Here is a 12302-nt window from a genome sequence, read left to right as displayed (position 1 = left end):
TTGCAAATTTTGACTGATGTATATTTAACCCCCGTTTGAGCCATATTATTGTAAAAATGAGAATGAAAAATATAGTCGTCTTAGGTCCCACACAAAAAATAAAAAGTCAAATATTGTGATTTTATGTGATGAATAATTGTCATATTTTTCATTTTAATAAAGAAATAATGGGGCTCAAACGAGCCTTAGAGTTTAGATGTTGGTTGGTTTGATGAATTGGATTTGGATCTACGATTTTGGTTGTTGGTGGTGGTGGAGTGGCGTGGGATGTAATGAGATGAAAAGTGCTTGTGACCAATTATTTGAGTAATTGTAACAAATAAATTGACTAATAAATAATATATAATCTAATAAATTTGTGAGATTGGGACTAAATATATAGTCCTAGTTCGCAATTTGTTATGATCAATTAATTTGATAGTTTGTGACTGTGAAATAAGTTGTAACACGTAAAATTTGTGATTTTTGATCGAGAAATAATATGTGACCTATTAATCTGATAATTTGTGAACGTAAAATAAGTCATAACATATAAAATTCGTGATTTGTGATCGAGAAATAATACGTAACCTATTAATTTGACAATTTTTGATTGATAAATAAATTATAACTTATAAAAGTTGTGATTTTGACTATGACGTTCTGTGATTATAATTATTACATAATTGTAACCATAAATTATACAGTATTGTGACCGTAATATGTTTAATTATCCATTTAATTAATAAATTTTAATTATATATGACCTGATTTTTGAAACTTAAAATAGCTTTTTAAGGGGCTGTTTGATTCTCATTTTTTGGCCACAAAAATGAAAAATATGATTGTTATCCATCACATCATGCTACCATATTTAACTTTCTATTTCTTGTGTAGATCCCGTAACAATTATATTTTTCATTTTTATTCTTAAAAAAATGGAAATCAAACTGGCTCTTAACTACCTTAAATATGTTATCTTCCCTTCTTCTCCCTCCTGCATGTTGTCTACTTTTAATTGTCCCTCTCATTTTATTGTTGAACCATCCAAGATGTACTTGTACTAGGGCTAAGGAGGCCCAAATATTTTAGTAGCCCAATGGTTGACAATTAGGCCATACTTACCTACCGATTAAGCCTTGAGTAGTAGTGGAAATAATTGAAACCCCAATATATTCTTCTAGATGGATTTAGAATCAATCGTTCAGGGAAAAATTTCATATCTAAAAAAATTAATTATAGTCTATTTCAAAAATAGGAAACAAGATTTAAAACTTCAATTATATATTATTTGATCGCAAATTATCAAATTAATTTATTACATATTATTTATTGATCACGAATAAAAACTTTTATAGATCACAAATTATTTTACGATCACAAATAAAAAAATTTATGGTCACAATTTATTTATTGATCACAAATAAAAAAATTTATAAATCACAATTTATTTATCAATCACAGATAACAAGTTTTACAAGTCACGGCTCAAATTTTTAGATCATATATATATTTTTTTGTCACAAGTTATCGATTGCGTATTATTTATTGGTTACAAAATATCCAATTTATGGTCACGATCTCAAATAATTGATTACATATTATTTATTAATCACAAATTAACCAATTTAGTGGGTTACAACTCAAAGTTTTAGGTAACAACTAACAAACCACTATCTTTTACAAAATACACCCTCTTTTTTCGATCCTGCCATGAACCAGTAACAACAAAACATGTGCTCTCCATTCCCATTTGTCGCATCATCGGCCGCCACCAGATCGACTACTCTAATCAACAATCGCCACCAACAATACCATTCTTTCCCTACCACCAACACAACCACACCGACACAACATAAAGATTACCTTATTTGTCGTACGTTTGCAACATCCCAAATGGCCAACCGAACGAGTCCCTACCACTCACAACCGAATCCAAAAGAGTGCACGCAATGGCACTCACTTGCGTTGCGAGCGCGCAGTGCTTAGAGGTTGCATAGCGCCAGGCCCATCCTGTGTAGAGGCCAATGAGGCCATTGCCTCAGGCCCAAAACTGAAAGGGCCTCATTTGGCCCAATTTTTTTTATTTTTTTTTTGGTTGTGAAATGATGTAAAAGGAACATCAATATATATATATATATATATATATATATATATTATTTATTTATTTCGTGTGAAATGATGTAAAAGGAAAATCAGTGTTTTTTTTTTTTTTGTCTTTTGAATTGGGTTTTTTCTCTTCTTCCTTCTCTTTCGTGCTTGGCTTCTCCTCTTCTTTATTCTTCGCCACAATCAGCAGGCAGTGGCTAACAAGGTCAAAAAAATTTTGGGGGCCTAATTTAGAAACCTCGCCTCAGGTCCCGACAATTACAGGACCGACCCTGCATAGCGCTCGTCACTTACGAGCGCTATTAAAGAGAGAAGGAGATAGAGAGAGAAGGGAGAGAGGTGATCGGCTTGCTCTTTTAGAAATAGAGAGAAAATGAGGAAGAATTTAGGGCTTGGAAAGTGGGTGGGATGAATGGAGATAAGTTTGGTATATAAATTAATTAATTGTATACTATTATTATTAACATTGAATTATTATTTGATTTTTATATAAACAAACTTTAAATCTGAATTTTGAAATGGTAACTTGAAAAAATCCGATTCTATGTAATTTCAACGTCTTTTAAGCCCAAGCTTTATCTAAACACTTCCGTTTGCTCCATTTTTAAAATTTATTTTTAACCACAAATTTCACAAAGTATATGTAGCTTTTATAAACTTTTTAACCACGTATTTCATTAATTTTATCAAAATTTATTTTAAATTTTGATTTTTATCTAAACCAAATATGGTCTAATGGATAAGAAATTGATATAAACAACACTAGAAGTATCAATGATTTTTTAAACTTTTTTCTTTAAAATTTTTACTTGTGAGGCTACATTTTATGAATCATATTTCTTATAAACATTTAGCTCCGTTTGATAATCATTATTTTCAAACTCTTTCTTTACATATTTATTTTCAAACATATATTCACAAAATAAAACATTTTGCACGTAAATCCAAAACAATTTCCTATTTTGTAACTACATATATCTCCTAAAAATCACTATTCAAAACCCGATTTTTCCCATTTAATATTTGTCAAACATGGGCATAGTATGGACTCAAGGTCGATTGAACACAAAATTTAAATTAATAAATTTCTTCTCTAACATTTATTTTTATTTAATTGAAGCAGTGCAAACGAGTTCACTTCCAAGGATGGAGTCAGCGAGAACGAATAATAATAATAATAATAATAATAATAATAATAATAATAATAATAATAAAAATAAAAAAATCTACTGAACTAATACACCTTTTAAAAAAAAAAAAAAAAAAAGTTTACGTCTGCTATTATTTATTTCGTTAAATGCTATACAAAAATCTTGGCGCATTGCGGGATTCCATGTGCATGGAGCAACGTAAACTATTGTCTTCATCCGCATCAAAAGACAACAATGGAATATATTCCACTGTTCATTATTACTGATAAAAAAATGCTCAGAAATCAAGACCCGCAGAAGTACTAGTGGGACCATGTTTCACATGCATGACACGTGTCACAACCATGTGCAACGGGAATGTAAGAAAATATTAATATCATATAATAAATTCGGATATTTATAGTTTATACCAACATCAGGTGTTTATTTTAAGGTTGCATGTGATGAGGTAATGGTAAGCGTGCACATCCATCCCATGCATGGAGATCTGTGACTGTGAATTGGCCTCTCTTTTGTTGGGTTATATTTATCAAGAATAATCATATTTGCAGTCGCTCACTGCAACATTCACCCTATGTGACATACACATGGCAGGTGATTATTTGATGCATTAATGAATAAAAAAACTACCACATTAATGTATCAAATAATTACATATCATGTGTATGCCACGTAGAACAACTACCGAGTGAGCAACTACGAATAGCATTACTCATTTATCAATGACCATCCAACTTTATATTTGATGTCACCATAATCATTTAATTTAGTTATATTTTATCGTGACCATCCAATTTTATATTTAGTGTCATCATAATAACCCAATTTCATAAAATGTTTCACCATGACCACCAAATCTTATATAACGTATCGCTATGACCGCTCAACTTATTTTCACCATTTTCATTTAAATAAGTTTTTATTTTGTCATATTTTTTTAAAATTTTATTTTATATATAATGAAAAGTTATCATTTTACCCCTTTTAAAATGAGTGAAAACAGTTAAAAAAAAGTTGAGTGGTCATATAGTGAAAAGTTATATGAAATTTTGTGGTCATGGTGAAACATTTTAGGGAATTGGGTGGTCATGTTGAAATTAAATCAAACTCAGTGGCAATGATGACCTAAATATAAAGTTAGGTGGCAATGATGAAATAAAATCAAATTGAAGGATCATAGTATCACTAATTACAAAGTTGGGTGGTCATTGATAGATTTAACACTCTTTTGTTTTAACAGTTTTAATTAGGGGTGGGCGTGGGTTGGGTTGGGTCGATTTTTATCCAAATCCCAACCCAACCCAACATGATCGGTTTGATTGATGTTCAACCCAACCCAACCCATGTAAAGATTGAAACCCAACCCAACCCAACCCAACCCAACCAAATGTCGGTCGGGTTGGGTTGGGTTGGTCGGTTTGAGACAATTGTAAACAAATATTAAAGTCATAAAAATACTAAATTTAAAGCAACATCAATATAGTCTTCCAACATCAATAAATTTAAAACATAAAATAATAGTCTTGCAACATCATACAAAATAATTATCCAATAACTATTGGCACTTAGCTCAAACAAAAAGTAGCCATCAAACAAATCAATTCTCGTGCCCTTGATCATCTTCACTCAATTTTGAATTCATTGATTCCAATTCTACAAAACAAAAAACAAAATTGATTAAGTTGACAACGAAATACATAAAAATAAAGTCAAAAGACTCAAAACAACAAAATTTATGATAAAATACATATTACCTTCATCTAACTGGTTGTAATGCTCAATATCTTCCATGTGAAAACCATCTAATTGTGGAGAAGCTTTCAACCAATTTTGTGTGCATACCAAAACTTCCACCATTTTAGGACTTAATGAACTACGAAAAGGATCAAGGATCCTTCCTCCGGTGCTAAAAGCACTTTCTGAAGCAACAGTTGAAACTTGAATTGTCAACACATCCTTAACAAGATTAGACAAGAGACCGTACTTACTTTTGTTAACCTTCACCAATCCAGAACATCAAAGTCCTTGCTCTCTAAGCTTTCACGAGCATCAAGTAAATATCTTTCCACATCATTTTTTATTTCAGCAGAATTTTTTATAGCTTGTTTTTTCAAAAATCTAGAAAGACGAGAATCACTCATAGAAGAAGAACTATCCTTATTTGTACTGAAAGAACTCAAAGACTCATCAGTTGATACTTGACTACTTCCATGAACACCTTCACAGGCCACATACCACTCATAAATATCCATTAAATTGTCTTTCAAAGATTTCATCATGGTACTAACAACTTCCCCATCCATGTATAGATCACTAAAACAGTATTCAACGTAATCCATTTTATATCTTGGATCAAGAATAGTAGCAACAAGCAACAACTGATTCACGTTTTCCATTTTACCCCAATACTTATCAAACTTCTTCTTCATGTTAGTCGCCATGTCACACAATAAAAAATTACCACTTAATGTCCATTCATCCAATTTGATTACAAGATTACAAATTTCATGAAGATAAGCACAAGCACTAACACGCAACGAAGAACTAAAAGTCAAAGTCACATCAAAGAAATTTTTAAGAAACTTGACAAACACCGATCCATTTTCCCAATCTAATTTTGAAGGAGGTCCACCTCTCTTTCTACCACCATCGTCTTCCCGAAAGTAATGCAAATATTGAGCATCCTCTTCTTCTAACCTATCGAAAGCTTTCTCAAATTTCAATGCCGTTTCCAACATCAAATAGGTAGAATTCCACCTAGTTGGAACATCCAAAAATACAATAGACTTGCAATCAATCTTCTCTTTTCTTGCACACTCCTTCAGTTTTTCATACCTAGCAGGAGAAGATTTCACATATTTGATTGCATTGCGGATATTCACAATGGAGTCATGCACATCCCTCAACCCCTCACAAACAATCAAATTAATAATATGTGCACAACACCTCATGTGCAAATATTTCCCATCTAGAACACATCCATCACTACCCCAAGCAATCAATTTCCTCCTAAGATAAGCAATAGCCACATCATTAGAGCTTGCATTGTCAACGGTGATTGTAAAAACTTTCTCAATTCCCCAATCTTGTAAACAAGTCTCAATCATTTTCCCAATCGTTTCTCCCTTGTGATTTGGAACAACACAAAAACTCAAAATACGCTTATTAAGCGTCCAATCAGAATCAATAAAATGTGCTGTAAGAGACAAAAACTCAAAGTACGCTTATTAAGTGTCCAATCAGAATCAATAAAATGTGCTGTAAGAGACATGTAATTAACATTTTGAATGGAAGTCCAAGTATTAGTTGTAAGGGAAACCCTTTGACGGTGAAAAGAAAAGATATCTCTCAATTTCAATTTTTCATCTAAATACAATTGATAGATGTCTCTCACGAGAGTCTTCCGAGATGGAGCCCGAAATTGAGGACATGCTACACTACAAAAGAACCTAAAGCCCCGACCTTCAACAAACCTAAAAGGTAATTCATCCAATACAACCATCTTAGCACATGCAACTCTACACTCTTCTTTACTTTGACCAATAGCAACAAGATTACTCCCACCTCCCTCTTTTTTGGTCTCAAAAGAAAGGATTTTTTGCTTCTTATCCACCAATCTACCAGGATACTTCTTACATTGATTTGTCAAATGATTGCTCAATGTGCTAGTACCACACTTCTTAGTGCCACAAGCATAATCTACCCCACAGTAGTTACATTTACACCTAACATCTGGATCATCCCTTGATCCCAAAAGCGTAAAGTGATCCCAAACATATGAAGCTAATCTACTAGATTTTCGTTTACCTAATGTTGACGGTGCACGTGGAGGAAGACTTGCTTGTAAATCTGTGTCATTTGATGGAGTTTCTATGCCACGTTCTTCACGTTCATCCATATCTACAAACACAAACATGATGTTAAAGCAATAAATGTACTTTTGTAGTCTGTGGGTGTAAAAATGAAGAATAAGGGGCTGTTAACAGAATAAGTCACATAATTCTTTGTAATGCCAATAAAACTTGATGAAACAGGGGTGTGGAAAAGGAGCAAATTTTGTACAATGAACTCATGATTGAGTTTTGAAAAACTGGAGTCTTGTCAAATCCTAGAAATACTTTTCATTAATAAGTAATTCACAGAAACTATAGATACATCCATAGTAATTCACAGATACTATAGATAAGCAATATGTACATGAAAATTTGTTAATTAAATTGAAGCAAAGTTTTTATACTCCGTCAACCATCTCAATTACATATAGTTCGTTCAACGTGCTTCACCTATGTCAAAGTATGCTCAAATTGAAGACTTGAGTTCACATCTTGCACGTATCATGTTTTTCATAAAAAAGGATAACAATAAAAAGTGTGTTAAAAATAAAAATGTGCAAGCCTTCACTATCTGTTGAAATTCTTAAATCAGGAATTTAATAAATAAATAAATCTAGATGGCTATTATACACAATTAAATTAGATATATAAAATCCATCTCGAAACCCGTGTTGTCTTCATTTAGCTAACTTTGGTGTGATTACAGATTACTGATTAGTATTCTTAATATATAATACCCATCAAGGTAATTGATACTTGAGTCTTTATGTATGAATTATATGAATTAAATCTCGATTTAAAAGGATGATACTTACCTGTGGGTGTGGTTTGAGAGAAGCTGCCGGCCGACGGGTTCATGTTCAGTTGCTCACGAGTCACGGGACAGAGAGAGATTAGGGCAAGGAGTTGGGTGTTGATACTTGAGACTTGAGAGACTGAGATGAGAGATGAGAGACGAGAGTGAAAGTGAGTGGATAAATAAGAGTATTATACGACACAATGTCCGGTTGGGAAATTCTGTCGAACAGCTGATGACTGATGAGCAATGTGAGGTTGTGATTCTTTCGCATAGGCAGCTACAATGGCGTTAAAGGAGAAGACATTGGGATAAAGTATGAGATCAAATGCATTACGAGCAACGAAGAGACGGCTGCATTTGGAGTAAAGGAGGATGAAATGGTTGGAGATATATGTGGATTCAGAGTGACTGCGGCGGCTGCTTGAGTCTTGAGTCTTGAGGAAATACTATTAGGTTTAGGGCTTCAGTAGTTCAGTTTATTACTTCAGATTTTATTTATTTTTTTTTTCGATTTTAAATGTTAGCGGGTTGGGTTTGATCGGTTTTCTATGGGTAACCCATAACCCGACCCAACAACACCCCCCTAAACCCGAAACCCACATAAAAACACAAAAAAACCGACCCAAACCGGTCGGTTCGGTCGGTTTTCGTGGGTTTGTTTGGGTTTTGCCTAGCCCTAGTTTTAATTTAGTAGTTACCAAGTACCCTCATAAATAAAGTTGTAGAAAATAAAAATCAATTTGGAATTAAATTTTTAATTTTAATTAATTTTAACTACATATTTCACGGAACGTACAAGCTTTTAATTATATATTCATTAATTTTTATTAAAATCTATTAAAAATATGATTTTAATTCCCACCAAACATTGATTAAATAATCTTCATTATTAAATATATCTTAATTTCAATTTCCCATGCACCGAGCATGGTACATATAAGATGTTATTGCCTTCCTTTTGTCTATTTATAAGGACAGTTGCCTTTAATTTTTGAGGACTCGGTTTGACAAGAATTTTACTAGAAGATGTTATTTTCTTCCTTCGTTTATTTACAAGAATAGTTGCCTTTTAATTCTTTGCTTTTGTTTGACAAGATTTTTGCTTTTACTTCCATTTTTTTGTTGAAGGGCTTCTTGAGAAGCTACACTGGTTATTTTTCTTTAAAAACTTTTATAATTAGTCAAAACACTTTCACAAAATTATCGACATAAGTTCGAAAAAAATTCTTAGAACATTTTCTTTTGGCTAAAAATACATTTTAGAATAAAAAGTTGATGGAGAATGTGTGGTTAAAAATAAATAAGAACTTTGAATTTACGAGTGATATTACTTTATTGAAAAATATGTGGTTGAAAAGAAAAGATAGAAAATTTGTATTTTAAAAATAATGTGGATCAAACAAGAGTTTAATCTCAGAATATTTTAACTCTTCAAATACATTGTCAAATGAGCCCTTAATTTGACTACACTAATTTATTTTGCTACTATATTAGTCTATTAATAAGGAAAAAAAAGTGCAATTATCATGTACAAATTTAATTTATGGTGTATTCGATTGCAAGCATGAAATTTGCATAAAAGAAAATAAATTTTAAGCAATTCAATTATCTGGAACTTATTTTTTTAAAGTTTATTAATTAAATGTATTTGATTGATTTAGTTTTCAAGTTATAAAATATTATACTTGTTCATTTTTATTGGTAGGTAGATGCGAGTGAGTGGATAGATGAGAGAAAGAGAGATAGTTATTGGAAAATAAAAAAAAATCCTCCCTAAAGAAAATGCAAAATGGTTCCTCATACTCATAATTTTGACACATTTTTTTCACAAATAATCGTGACATTTAATTTAAATCAATCAAAAACTCAATATCTTATAAATCTTAAATGGTTATAACAAACCTTCACATGATATTAATGAAATACATATTGATCGTTTCATTGATTTAAATCAAATTTCAAGATTATTTGTTAAATAAATACGTCAAATTTAGGCGTATGAGGAACAATCCCAAAGAAAATATTTTCTTTGTTTTTGAGGAAAATATGATCATATGACCAAAACATGAAAAATATTTTCCATGAAAAGAAATTATCAATCAAACACTCTAAAAATTGAAATTTGAACTAAAAAATAATATTTTTTCATAGAAAATAAAGACAATCGAATACACTCTTAGTTATATATTTGGTTAAAGATATGGAATAATGATAGTTATTTTGTAAGAGAGAAAAAAATAGCATAATTTTGAGAGTATACGTAATAGTCTCGGAAATAATTTAGCAACTTTTGAACAAATCGACGACTTTTTATTAAATTTGTTACTAAATTTTGAACCATGTAAAATAGAGTAATGCAATTTATAATCGATGTTGCGGAAGCTCTCTCAAAAGGATTTTCAAACGGTGGTTTTCCAAACTCAGTCTAATGTACATTTCTCTACCAACAACCAATCCAAACGGCTCCAAACCACAGCCAATTGATTCACCTTGGTTGCTATTCAATCTTACCCACGTAGGACAAGAAAGGATGATGATTTATCGCCACAAAGGCTAAGAGAAGACACCAAAAAGGTATACTATAAAAGAATCACCAATTGCACACGTTATACCAGCGTTCTGGACACTTCTGCACACCTTTTTTCTCACACAAAAGGGGGCAGTCGGGATTCTCTTGTTTCTTCTCTCAAAATCACACAATCATCATATCAAAGAGGCTAGGGTTATATTCATATATATACTCTGGGGTTAGGCTTTAAGTTGGGCCATTAAAGGGGTAAACGGGCCAAGATTCAAGCCATCCATAAGGAATACAATTGGGCCGGGTGTAGCTCATGGACTTGGTTGTTGGACTTATTTCATTCATCGGCCTATGCCTATGAAATAATATTAACCAACGTTAACATCATAACCCGGGATTTATTGGGTATCAAAAAACCCAACAAATCTCCACCTTGATGCCCAATAAATCTGCAAGCAATCAAAACACACAGTTAACACTTGCATAATCAAGGTAGCCAATAAAATTGGATCACAGACCTTACCTCGTGTTTCCAACTTGAAACACATACCATACCTGCTCCATGTACTCACTGGGGCTAAAGTCAAAAACACCCAAGTGGAAGCAAATATTTAACGGTAAACAATCAAGAGCAAATACACATGCGATGACGATATACTATAGGATAACACACACAGATTTTTTCAGAAACACGTTCACATAGAACCATAGATTAACACCAAGTCAATCAAACCACGGTCAAACCACATATGCAACACATGCATAAATGACCCTAAGAAAAGATCTCACCACACTTATCATATCCCATTCCATGTTGCTCACACCTCGAGAACACATATCTCTTCTCATCGCCCACCATGCTCCCTAAACCAATCACTCAACTCATGTCTAACTGGTAAGTCACAATAGATCCTAAGTCCACGGGATAATCCTTTATCTCCACATCACTTCTCCCAACCTATGTAGATAATGGGTCTCCACCTAACAAAAGTTATAGAAATGCCTCTCTCACACTCCACCTGATCAGGGTCTCTTTCCAGATAAAGGATCCTAGACATTTGATCACATCTCCACTCGTGAGCCAAATGTCACACTCTACATCCCTCATGCATATCACCAATGCACGTCTAGGCATCTATACTCCACCTTGCCAAAAGACATCCAACTCACTACTAATGCATCTCTAACTCACTATGGCAAAACAACACCTTTCGGTGACCACAAAGGTTAATCCACTCACCAGTGCTCCCAAAAAATTCACAAAGAAAATAGTGAAAGTGGCACTCTCAAAGAGAATCGAAGAAAGAGTCGGTTACTTCACAACACTCACAAAGGAGGCTCACAAAGAGGAAGAGTATAACCCTAACATGGCTGCCTCACATAATCTCACAAACCACACAGGCTCACAAAGATAAAGGAGAGAAACGACTGCCCAACTTTCTTCTTACTATCACACTCTCACACCACTCACAGAGCAAATAGAGTATGCCACAAAACTTAACCCACTATGCATGTAAACATATTACACAAAGTAATAAGTCACTCTAATTTATGCAATTACACATATCAAACATATTGAAAGTGTAAAATCAACATCGCAACAGAATTAAGTGACCACATACATGCAGAAAGGATTATACACAGATGCAATGCAAGAACCAGATTTATTCTCTCAATAAACCTCACTAGGATCACTTCTCGACCCTAAAGTCATATTCGCCTTGTCTCTATCCTCATCTTTCCTTTTATTATCATCCTAGGACAATCTCTTTCAACTATGTCCAAATTTCACCACAGTTAAAATATATGTTATTTTTGCATTTATCTTAGACCCACATTTGCCAACAATGCCAAATAATGACCACAAGTAAAGTATGAACATAATTCACATAGAATAGTCCGGGTAACTT

The sequence above is a fragment of the Olea europaea genome, chromosome 21 (assembly GCF_002742605.1).
Source record: "Olea europaea var. sylvestris chromosome 21, O_europaea_v1, whole genome shotgun sequence".
Taxonomy (NCBI): domain Eukaryota; kingdom Viridiplantae; phylum Streptophyta; class Magnoliopsida; order Lamiales; family Oleaceae; genus Olea; species Olea europaea.
This window is presented reverse-complemented; position numbering follows the sequence as displayed.